The 13,314-nt window shown below is 35.4% G+C and overlaps 1 long non-coding RNA gene across 1 annotated transcript in view; it reads right to left on the reverse strand.

The window, feature by feature from the left end:
• Positions 1-5,293: 5,293 nt before the first annotated feature.
• Positions 5,294-13,314, reverse strand: part of LOC112531829 — a 53,810-nt gene continuing 45,789 nt past the window's right edge. The window contains exons 3-5 of the long non-coding RNA XR_006938150.1: positions 12,391-12,691; positions 12,053-12,168; positions 5,294-8,600 (exon numbers count right to left, since the gene is read on the reverse strand). This is a non-coding gene — a long non-coding RNA (uncharacterized LOC112531829). The remainder of the gene's footprint in view (positions 8,601-12,052; positions 12,169-12,390; positions 12,692-13,314) is intronic.

The following is a 13,314-nucleotide window of genomic DNA, read 5'->3' on the forward strand; positions in this document are numbered from 1 at the left end:
GTTCAGAATCTCCTTACCCATTTTCAGGGATGCCTGAGAGCTGGAGTGGTAGTCTCCCTAGTCCATCTTCTCATATCTTCTGTTGCTGTTCATTTCTGATGTATTCTTTATTTTCCTGAAGAAGTTTTCTATGAAGTGAAGCCTTACTTTTTGTTTTCTCTCATGTTTTTTCCATAAATATTAAAAATATTTGCAAAATAGTTAAAGCAAATCACTTTTCTAAAGAAAGATTCTGTGGTGTACTAATGTTGGTGAGCTCACCCCGTCATGCTTGCTTTTCCATCTCTGCAGGACAAGGAGAAAATAAACTTACAGGTCAGTATAACAATAGGGAGATCACTTACCAGTTACCATTATGGGCAAAATAGACTTGATTTGAGGAAAGTTGATTTAGTATATTGCTAACTTAAAATAGGGTAAGCTAAACAAAACCAAACCCAAAGTCAGCTGCCCCACTATCCTCTCCGAATTCCAAGGATCAAATTCATTCCTTTCCTGACTCTCCATCTCCTGAGTGATGCAGGGGAATAGGGAGTGGGGGCTGCAGTATGTCCGTAATGCTTCATCTCTGCTGCTGCTCCTCCTCACACTCTTCCCTTGTTCTAAAATGGGTACCCTACCACAGGAAAGAATCCTTCAGAAAACTGCCCCAGTAATCTCTCCTATGAGTTGCACTCCATCAGGAACAGGCAGCTCCTCCATGAGCTGTAATTCCTGCCAAGAGGCACTCCAGTATGGTTCTGCATGGATTATAGCTTCCTGCAGCCCACATCCACTCACCTCTCTGCGGGCTGCTCTCCACTGGCTGCAGTTGAGCCTGGGGCTGCTCTTGTGGGGATTCTCCATGGCCTGTGCCTCCTTCAGGCCTCATGCACCGCTGCCCCGTGGTCTTCTCCATGGTTGCATGGGGAGCTCTGCTCTGTGCAGTGCCCATGGGCTGCAGGGGGACAGCCTGCTCTTCCATGGGCCTCTCCTGAGCTGCAGGTAGCTTCTGCTGTGTGCCTGGAGCTCCTCCTGCCCTCTTTCTGCACACATCTTGGTGACTACAGGGCTGTTCTCCCATGCTTTCATTCTTCTCTCTTACAACATTTGCTGTGCAGCAGTTTTTACTCTTTCTCAAATGTTATCACAAAGGCACCACCAGCTGCCTGGAGTGAGCTTTGGACAGCAGAGAACCCATTTTGGACACAGCTAGAACTGGCTGTATCCAACATGGAGACAACGTCTTCTCATATGCCAACACCTTGTCACATAAACCCAATACACAGAATGACTCAGACAAATTCTACTAAAATGGGCAGGAAGTTCTTTCTTGTTTTTTAGTTTTGTTTCATTTTGTTTTGTTTTTGCAGAGTGCGTTGGGAGAGTAGAGGGGAGAATCCTGAACCAAATATACGTAGGTGCTGTGAGTGCTGTGCATTGGAAAGTAATCATCAAACAGACAGCGTCTCACAGGTGCCAGCTAATTCCTAATGAGTTACTGGCTAAAGAGCATTTTAATTACAGATTTTGAATAGGATGAAGCAGAGGCTTTGTGAACATCTGTTTGGACCATTCCCAGGGCATGAGTGACAGAGAACACATCCAAGTATTTACTTGAAAATCTTATGAGTGGACAATAAAGACTGACAGAACAAAATTCTGTCTGAACTGCACACTTCTCATAATAGGCATAAAAGAATTTTAACGTCTGTTTCTTGCAGCAAAATTTTTTGCATTCTTTTGAAATACTAATATCAAATTCCCTTACAATACATCAATATCTATGAATGAAAAAATCTGAAGCAATTTATATCTCACAGTGTCTTTACACACTGTTGAACATCTAATACTAATAATACTTTTTTAACTTAAACTTTACATTAATATGGGTAAGAAATGTTTTATTCCCCAAGATGGGAGTTCTGATTCTCATGCATGACAGGGCAAAAAATGTACTATGTATGCAATTTGTTGATTGCAAAATGCATTACGCCTTCTGATTATACTACTTCGTACATATATGTATATTTATATACATGGATGCCTTTAAACAAAGACTAGTGAGTCATTAAACATTTTCATTACTTAGAGTGTCTATACTTTGTGGCAAAGCCTAATGTCAGACTCACTGACAATAATAGCAAATACATTGAGCTACTCTGTGCTACCTAACTCCATTCATGTTGTTCTACTTTGTGTATCTTAATTTTATGCATTGTTGTTTTCTGTGGTCTTTCTATAACAAAGAACAAAGTCAACTGAAAACAGTAATGACCAAATATTTTATAATACTACTTCTTTACTATTCACAGTGGTATGTAAAATGTTCCAATCAGAAAACTTCATGGAAACCAGGAGTAATGCCTCTTTCCACATATCTCTTGAAAAAATATATATATTTTTTTTTCCCATTTAAACATGGATGTTGGTCCTCAAACAATCAATGCTATTAATTCAATAGAAGAATTTTCAGTGTTTCAGCGTCTCAGGCAATTGGACTGGAACAGTTTGCCATGTTTTTTTTCTCCTCTAAATACTGGATGTAATGAAAAATCTCCTGAATTCATGCAAGTACATTCACACATGTATACTAATTCTTGAAGTCTAGAATTGTGGCAGTTGTTTCACTATTAACAGTGGAATCGATTACTGAAACCCCCAAGAGTCAACTTTATCCTACTGAACCTTTTAAAGCTGAGGCTTCTTAAAAGTTACCTTATTTTCTATAAAGATTTCACAATACACAAATGTAGTTTATATTCTATTTTGCATCCCTGTAAAAAGAATACATAACACTTCATAAAATAAAGGACAACAGCAGTAATTATAATGAATTTTTTTCTCTATTTCCTTTGTCTTGGCCTGAAATTCATGTTTTTTAAAGCAAAACTAAAGAAAAAATTCACTGAGAAATAGTTTTCCCCCTAAGATAGATCGGGATATAGGGATTCTACTGTTTTTACGTGGTTGTAACATGAATAAAGACCATACTGCAGGGAATAGGTAGGAGCTGACATTCTGATACATTAGTCTGCAAGACTGTTGCAAGGCCATGACTGCAATTCTCTTTGAATGTCTGGCTAAGCGCTTTGCTTCATGTATTATTAATGCTCATGGGAACTTAAAGTTCATGCTTGGCATTTGCTCTGCTTTTCTGTCCTGCAGCATGTGATACATAGCATTGCAGCATTCCTGTGACTACCAAACAAGATATTACTGTTCTTCTAATATTCATTTCTTATTTTTATAAAACAATATCTTATATTAAAGTTTAGTATTTTTGAATTATAATCAAGGAGTGAAGACCTTTTTTACAAAAACATTTGGCTAAAGTTATTTAAATGAAAAAGCAATTTATTTTTTTATCTTACATACTATATATATATATTATCAGTTTTGTTATTCTTTTTCTTTCATATCTTTTGGTTTGGCATCTTGGGTGATCTTGGAATCATATCTTAATCTGTGAACTAATAGAGAAACACATGAATTACGGTTTTCAAAAATTAACATGATTGTATCTATATCAGTATCTGCCTTGCTTAATGAATCCCATCCACACTATAATTATGTATCCTCATGTGTTTCAAAGTCCACAGAAGGGTGATGTTGTATTACATATGTTGAACTGTACTTTTTAAAAATAAATTGTGCCCTACAACAGGTATATCATTTCTTACAGTACTGGCTACCAATGTGCAAACTAAAATATAGTTTCAGATGTCAAAATACTGTGACACAGAAAGACATCTACACAGAAAGTGTATGTCTTTTTTAAAACATTAAATATCTTTCCTGTGAAAGTGCATTCAGGATTATATGAGTATATCTGATACATAGAAATAAATAAGTAAATAGAATAGTTCTGAGAACTTTTGAGGGTTATGCTACAAGTGCAAATTTTTTAAAGTCAAAAATGTTATAGGAGATAAACTCAACAACAAAATAATAACTTTGTAAAAAAAAAAAAACAAGCAACAAAAGAAAAAAACAGCATTTTCTTGAAAGACTTCTATTTATTTACATTTCTTGTGAGAAAGTTTCCAAAATGATTGATTTTGCTTGTGTGATATATGTATGCTCTAAAAAACAACAAAAAATTATATTAAACTCATTATCATAGAATAGAATCATAGAATGAAGGATCCCATACTGGAAGGCACCCATAAGGATCACTGAATGCAACTCTTTGCTCCACACAGAACTGCCCAAAAATCAGACAATCAGACCATATGTTTGAGAGTATCATCCAGATGCTTCTTGGACTCCAGCAAGCTCGGTGCTGTGACCACTGCCCTGGGGATTCTGTTCCAGTGCTCAGTCACCCTCTGGTGAAGAACCTTTTCTTTATATTATGTGATCTAGTGCGATCATACCCTAAGCAAAAATTTCCATGCCTCCCAAATTTGCTTGCAAGCTACTTCTTTAGTTGACAGTTGTGTCATAGTGTTGATTTTTTTATTTTATTTATTTATTTATTTATTTTTGTAATGTAACAACATTGGAATGTGAGTCTTGGATCACAAAACCATTGATCCTCCTTCTGTAGAGATATCAAATAAAAAGATGTCTCTGCTCAACAGAACATGGAAGCATATGGAAGCAGGAGCATCAACAGCTGGGAAGCCCTTAAGGACATGATCAACCACTGTTTTCATCAGTAACTTAGATTCATGCTGGTTGTCAATGTGGGTGGGATGCAATAGGAAGTAATAAAAGGTCAGTGGAACACCATCAGAACCCAGCTGTAAATAGATAGCGTATCAGCTACTTGGCCATTACCAGAAAAGAGGATGATGTTGAAGACAATTAGTCTGCTTACAAGGAACGAGGAGCAAGATGTGAAAATGCAGATTCTTGTTTGAAATATTAGAAATAATCAGGCTGCAAGCTTCATGAATAAATTACAAGTAGACCAAATTATGTGAAAGGCCAGAGAAAAATATTGCAGAGAGTCTTTCTGGAGATGTGAAGTTTGTGGGTGACTGCTTTGGAAAAGGAAATGTAGGCAAACAAGGAAAGGTATTCAGTGATTGTGACTCTTAAACAAGGTGAAACCCTGCCCTCCACAATTTCAGTAAATCACTTAAAGTACTGTATTTTACTGTTCCTTTCTTTGTCATTGTAACTTATCAGTAAACAGTTTCACAGCATTGTTTGGGCAAAGGATTTTTTCATATTTCAACATATAAAGGTGCACATAAAAAAAATATTTTGAAAAAACAGTACTCACATATTTCCAGAAGCAAGTATTTGCAAAACCTGTCCTTTTTATAATGCTGATTGTTTCTCTTTAAGTAAATACACCTATTTCTTTATTCATATGTCCTTATATCGTGGTGTCCAGAATTACACACAGTTCTCAAAATGAGGCTGCAAAGAAGGACAATCCCTTCCCTCCACCAGCTAGCAGCTAGCTAGGGCCTGTTGCACTCCAAAATACTGCCTTTATAAAACAGTGTTCTACTTCAACTATGAATTACTGCATTTGAAAAATATGCTGTGTTTGATATTCGGTTAAAATGTCAATCTAAATAATCATCATAGTTCTTTTGCCCTTTAAAGACGCTGAATAGCTGGAACTTCGTAGTAAATTTCTGATATTTCTTAAACAAAAATTTCAAATAACATATTTGATCAAATTACTTAAATTTATTATTATATATTAAACAAATTGAATCTTATAATGTTAAAGGTGAACATCCAAGACATCCAAGAGTACTCATCATCTTTTTTTTTTTTTTAAATGATTTTAATAGTATTTGCAGAAGTTTCTACCCAGTAGAGCATGAAAGGCTTGATTGTATGAAGTTGAGTTTCAAGTGGTACATGTCCAGAAGACCCTTTTTCTTCTCCAAAAAATGTACCCCTAGTTCTCTGAAAGATTTGTTTCAGAATGATGAGAAATTCCTTTGATATCAGATGCAATATTTGGACAGCTTGTGGCACTAGAAGTTTTTGTGAGAGCTATTTTGAATTTTGGCGTTCCAGTTTTTTGTTTGTTTTGCTTTGGTTTTATACATTTTTTGATTTGTTGTTGCATTTCAGCTACAATAAATAACCAGATCTAGGAAAACCTATCACAAATTTGTCTTCTTTAGATATTTTTAATAAACAGGGCATATCTGATTATTTGCATGTTTAAAAAAAAGAATGACATTGAAACTTCTTTACCATTACTATTAACATGAAAGATAACATTACATTTAAATATAACTCTGTATGGAGTAAAATGTTCTGATTGCTATGTTTGGCAATTGCAAATAAGTTTTTGGAGGGTTTAAATTCTAAAATGATACTTGTGGTGGATGTTTTTTTTTCTGTATTTCTCATCTTGTAGTAAAGAGAGAACATCAATGTTCTTATAAGTTCATGTATAAAGTAAGTGATCTTAAATAATTTTTGAATGATGGCCACATTTATCTCCAGAAAAGTCAAGATTCTCATTTATACCACTCTTGTTATGACAGTCTGAAAGCACTAAATTCCCTTGGCATGAAAGCACTCAAATATTTGAGAACTATGACATTTAGCCAGCTTTTATTCTTTTCCCTAAGAATATACTACTTTGCACAGCCTTGGTATGAATTGATAAGGACTGGACGGAGAAAAGCAGTGTTCAGATACTAGTGACTGTGTAATAATTTTAATAGTTTACCATGAAACAATGCTGATGGGTTTTATTTTAGTTATAAGAAACACATTTAGCTAAAATTCTCATGCAAATATTATTCACGTGAGATCATGCCATCTAATCTAACTGGCAATGATTTAAATTGAAACAGGGGGCAAAAATTGTGTCTCGACATGAATAGTAGTCAGAAATTCATCTCCTTGCTTCTTAATCAATCTGCATATCATTCAGAATCATTAATTATAAAACAGTATTAAATTATCTACTGTATGCTAAAATAAAAAGTGAACTTTATCTTTTTAAAATCAAAAGTTGGAATCTAATGATTATCTTTAAAATTAATAGGAGCAGAGCTGCTTCTATCTGTGAAGTAGTAGATTCTCTTGTGGAAGAGCCCTGTACCGATTTGCACAGAGCATGTTTCATTGGGCAAATTATTGGGCAAATTACTGCACAAGGTCCCTTCTACTCTGAATGTCCACTACAGCAGAAAGTTGAGAGAGAGGAGAATAAAAGAATATAGAGATTAGCTGTCAGATGTACTAAAATAGGTATTTACTGAAACAAATCAGGACTTCTGTTTCCATGATCATTAAATGTTATTTTAGTGTGGAAATAGTGCTGCCCATAGTATGTGAGTTACAAAAGAGAGAAAATATATTGAATGCATCATTGCTCTAAAGCATTTCAGCCCAGATTTTATGATTCATCAAACACTGTTGTCAACATATCACCCATAGTCTTCCCAACACAATAAACCCAAGAGTAGCACAATAAAAAAGAAATATTTTCCTGCTGTATGCATCAGAATTCAAACATATCTTTTCAAACAGGTTCTTAACTAGATTAACTAGTCTGCCTCAGGGCATACCTAACATCCATCCTGGCTGCAGCTGTACAACCTGCTTTACAGCACATACTAAACATGAGAAATTATACATTCAAACTGTTTAAGGAACTTGCATTAATTTTCAAAAGCTAAAAATGAGTAAATCCATTGCTGCTTTAAATCTAAAAGATGTGAGCACCTAAGGCAAGGACCAGGTCAACAGAAGTAAATTGAAGACCCCAAAAGAGTGTTCCATATGACATAAAGGTTCCATACTAGAAAATATTTTTCCATTGCAATAGTAAGCTCATGAATCTGAGACTCCACATCAAAGAAAAAACCTCTGCATGAAAAATATAGACTCAAACTCTTATAGATCAATTACTTGCCATGAAAGCATATGATGTTATGATGTGGAATACATAGCGTAAGTCATAAAACCATGACAGCCTAGCACTTTAAAAAATTATGTTTGAAATACTCTTCTTAAAGAGAAGGAGATTAAGCTGATAATAAAGTTCAACATTCAGGCTAATAACAGTGAAATTCTTAGTGGTGTACTGAATTAAGCATTTTCTTTTAGGTTTAGGTCCAGATCAGCCTTTACGTTTGTGCCATTGTTGTTTTATATTTCAATGTTTAATTTGCATTAAGACAACATTAGTACTATGTGCTGCATTCTATTCTTGGTTTCTTATTGGAGGAATGGACTTGTAATGTATTTATACATATTTATAGTAAATTAAACAAGGATTCAGCTATGTGATGAATGTTCTTTGAATCTATACTCTGATGTCTCTGAAGCCTTTTTATTTGAGATTTATACTACACTTTCATAAAGATAACTCATTCACATTCTGCCATGAAGTTGATTTACAGATATCCTTTTATGCCAAGGAAATGTAAAAATTCTGTTCTGTCACTTAGAATGATGCTGGATCATTTTAAATGAACAGACCTGGTTGTAAGCTGAATTTTAAGGAATTCTTCCTTTCCTGTGAAATACTGGTTCTTTCTCAGAAACAGATCATCATGAATTCCTTTCTAATATGAACCAAGAGAAATAAATGCAGCAGAACATAACTTATAGAATGGGCAGCTAGCTTTTTATATACTTGGGAAACTGCTTCCCTCTTTGCAATGAGTGAAGTCATCCTAGAAAAAAAAAAATTAAAAAAAAGACAATTTAATGAAGAAAATATTTCATACAAGACACAGAGATTCTCTAATACCTAGTGGATCATAGACCATATACTACATCCAGATCAGAGAATCCTGGAAGAACTCCAACCAAAACTATGTCAGCACTTTAAGTCATCATCTAAACTTTCATCATCCCTAAATCCTAACTCATTGTTTTCCACTGAAGGCAATTCAGGCTCACAGGCCAAAATAGAAGTTTCATATACTTTTGTGCAACTTTCTGATCAGGAGAATTGGGGCAGCACTGTAGATCCTGCAGATATACACCTTCTCCGCACCTTCTACCTGGTCAGAATTTTTTTCTAAAATTTGGAGGCTTTTGAGGTACTGTATTCATTACACTGAAAAAATCATTTTCACCGCTAAGGAATAAAGGTCAGCAAAATTTAAAGAAGTATAATTGCTGAGGCGAAGCCAGTAAACAAGTCAAAAATCTTTATAAATGTAGTGTGGTAATGTACTGTTTGTGGAATGTAGTATGTAGCTTACAGAATGTGCTAGATCAGCCTGACATGGTAATCTAATATGGATATTACCAAATATGCTATGACAAAACAATGTATGCTTGTCACAAATTTAATTTAATTTAAATTTTTATCATTGACACACCTGTGTTTTTCCAAGGATATCTGTGCAGTCTTTGCACAGATATGTGTACTGCCTTTCTGTGCTGCTTCTCACATTGTGTTGGCTCATACTGCTCTAGATAAGATGTGAAAATATGTTGGATCACATGATCTTGCAAGATTGCTGAAGGGCAGCAGACCTTCAGTTGAAAGAAAGAAGTTGATCATCACATGAGGCCAAGATTAGGATATTTTTTAGTTCCAAGCAAACTACAGAAGCAACTCTCCACATCTGTACAGTTGATCTGTGGATCTCCAAAGCCATTAGTTCACTGATCCTGTCCAGCTTTTAGTTCTAATTATGACAGAGATGAGCTCAGTTCTATGCAATATTAAAAGAAAAAAGCAGTGATTCATTTTTGTGTTTGAATCTTGAAGGGCCTTCTATAAATCCTCCTGAATATGTTATAAAACAACAGCATTGTAATTAAATTATTTTATCACTTTTAAACAATATTTTCTCCAGAAAACTTTGATTCAGCAAAATTTGGCGGTTCCACCATCTCCATGGGAAACATGAAAATCTCCACTGGGCTCCTGCCAATAAGCCAGGTTATGCACTGCCCAGCCTTTCCAGATCTGTCAGTCTGAACTCAGACCTGCATGTATTCTACCTCAGGGACAGGAACCTGATGCTTTCAGGGACCACTGCTCTGGATAGAGCTGCCAGTTGGGCAACTCAGGGTCATGGGGACAAGGGTAGAAACCAGATTTCAGGAACAGCTGTTGCCCTGCACTAGCTGACATATGTAGTGATAGAAATACATCTGAGTTGACGCATAAAAACAAAATCACAGAGCATAATGTATTATTTTTTGTAAAATTCATTTTTAAATGTTGCATTTTTAGACAGAAGGCTTGTAATTGATTTGTGTTCATAGGACATATCAGAGCATTTAGATGTCATGAAGAATTTCTTTGCAGAAAATAGGGATAGGCATTGAAACAGGCTACCTGGGTAAGTGATAGGGTCACATCCCTGGGGGTATTGAAGAGATGTGTGTATGTAGTGTCTAGGGACATGGCTTAGTGTTAAACTTGATAGTGTGTGGTGACAGTTGAGCTTGATGATCTTAATCTTCTTTTTCAACCTAAATATTCTATGATCCCATGATTCTATGAATTTCTGATGTTTTTAAAATGTGGTAGCATAAGTCCTCATGAGAATAGGGAATAGCTGTTCCAGTTTTACACTATTAATAGTAGCCATGCTTGAGTCTCCCTACAGTCCCGTTCATCCTTTTTCAAATGAGATTTGAACATTCGTAACACTGAGAGCTATTTCCTTAATTTTCGTGCAGATAATACAAATGTGGAAACAAATGCCAGTACAGATTCAATTGCATAGAAATACCCTAAGGACATGATTTCTAAATTTGATGGTGCTTCCTTCCATGAGAATTCATGAAGTGTGTTAAGTTCTACTACAGTTAAAAAGTTAAAGCATTAAATCTGAATTTCTTCCTACCATTAAGTGATCGTACAAGTATTAGCTATTCATGAAAACCATGCACAGACCATGTTATAATTTTACATTACAGCTCTCAAGAAACCTTGCACTCTGGGTTTAATTTATAATCCTTTCACCTGAAAAGATTAAAAATCAGAAATTGAAAACCTTTCCAAACTATCATATTTCCAAACTAGTAGAATGAATTAGGAGTTTTCTGCAATAAATGGAACTTCTTTAGTCATTACACAGTCTAGTCACAACAGTGATACTGTATAACACACCTGTGAAAATAATTTATTACAATTTTCACTTGTGCAAGCTTGTATCTGTGTTTGGTGACAAGGGGAGAGCTGAAAACACAGAACAAAATGAAAACTTGTGCATACAGTTCTTTTAACTATGTCAGTTTAAGTCAGTAATGAATGACTTTAAAGTTCTCAGGGGCCTTGGGAGTATAAACACTAATCATCATTTCTGAAATGATAGCAAGCAAATCTGATTTGTCTTTTGCACATGAAAACATATGAAAGACAAAGACTATAATGGATTCTGTGGAATATAATGGATACCTGTGGAAACTCCTTGTCTCTCACAGTTTTTGATAAGTCAGGGTCTGCCTTTTTAATACATCTGTAGAATATCTGAAAACATAGCCCTACTTTGTCTATACATGTCCATACAGAGATGTCATTGAGTCTTCAAAATTATTTTGGGCCATCCAGTATAGCAATCTGTTGGAACATGATAAGGCTCTGATTTGACCAGAACGTACATGCCCAGCATACAATAATAATGTTGGATCTGACTCAATGGAGTTCAGATCCCATTTCAAATGAAAAGGTTAAAGATATTAGAAACTTTCTCACAACAGAATCATCTTTTATATCAAACATATCTTTAATGAACTGGTGAACATTGTGTTCATGTCCTGCAGGAAAAAAAATCTACTCATAGTAGGAGTGTTTCAGTTTTCAACTAAAACTTCTTTTCTCTGTACATAATATTACTAGCAAAATTTGGAATTTTATTTAAAGCTAAACAAATAAAAATTTCTGAGAATAATACATCTTTGGTTGAAAAATGAGAAATATAGCTTGTCAGTACACAAAGGGAAAAAGATCTTCATATGAACTGGCAGAAAGTAGTGCTTATGCCTGCTCAGAAATGGCAGAAGATAAGAATGAGGGAAGAAGGCAGTGAATGCTCAAGCATGCATGAATAATAGTTACTGAGAGGCAAAGTGGCACCATTAGATATATACATATATGAGGCACCAGCTGTTAAACCGCATGCTGTTACTAGGTGCTGTCATTCTCAGCTCTTACCTAAATAGATGCTAGGGAGTGTGGAATCACTTAGTGATCCTGCTCTCGGTGTTTGTCAGCAGTGACAGAACAAGTGCTCCAGCTACTGGTTCTGGTAGTCTCTCCAAGGCTTGAAGCTAGGATTTGAAGTAGGATGTTTGTCAGTATTATTCTGTAATTATCCTGATCCACACATACTACTATCCAAGCACCACTGCAAATGACAGCTTTTGGCTTCAGATTTGTGATGGTGAATGATGCCTATGTTAGGGTGCAAGAACACTTTTTTCCTACAGGCACACTGTTGGTACTGTATCCCATTGACTGAATGTAAACCCAACAGTGCAAAAATTTCTCACCTTTACTTTACTGAGGAATAGCAGAAGGACACAATCTGTGGAGGTGTAAGGTCTGTGTGTCATGACCTGAAACATCTGTGTTGTGACAGAACGTCTTTTGAGATATGTACCGGCAAGATAAATCAGTTCCTGGCTTAGAGATATTTTTCGATAGCTACAGAAATTAGGGAGTCATAAGTTTTTATTGTTTATTCTTGCTTGTTGGTCATCCTTCAATCGAGTTCAAGCCCAGAGTTCAGTCATTCAGGAAATTAGGATGAGAAGAGAGCTGATGTATCTCTGCCACTTCATTCTGACTCTCCTTCAAAAAAAAAAAAAAAAATCATAATTATTTTGAACATTCTAATGTAAACAATGCCTATAACTTTCAAGCAGATTTAGCTGGTCATTTCAATGCTCCTTTTTTAGTACTCTGTAAAGACTAGAAGTGCTATACAAGAGGAGTGTGTTACTAATAACTTGTACCCACATTTTGAAGAGTAATTAGAATGTAATTAGATATTTTGAGAGTCTGGTAATGAAATATTCCCTTACTGCATCAGAACATGAATGATTTCATGTTTTTGAACTACAGCAGCTGAGAGGAAAAAAAAGAAGTGTTAAGAACGTACTTCTGAAGTTTAAATTAAAGATGTTCCTGGAAAACTGCTCCATATGTTTCTTTACTATGTTAATGGAACAAGGACAACTGCTAGCAGACAGCTTATACGTAAGCTGATGATATATATTAGTGTTGATGCCAACACCTCACAGCATCATAAGGTTTTGTGGTCTAGATGATTAGCACGTTGCTTATTTTGCTTACAGTAGTTTTATTGGAGACAGACTGAGGAAGAGAGATTCACTCCCAAAAATCAGTACACTAGTTTTGAGGGAGCACATTAAACAATTTAAGCCAGCTTTTCCTTCTAGCAATTTAGTAGC

Source organism: Gallus gallus, chromosome 2 (genome assembly GCF_016699485.2).
Source record: "Gallus gallus isolate bGalGal1 chromosome 2, bGalGal1.mat.broiler.GRCg7b, whole genome shotgun sequence".
Lineage (NCBI taxonomy): Eukaryota > Metazoa > Chordata > Aves > Galliformes > Phasianidae > Gallus > Gallus gallus.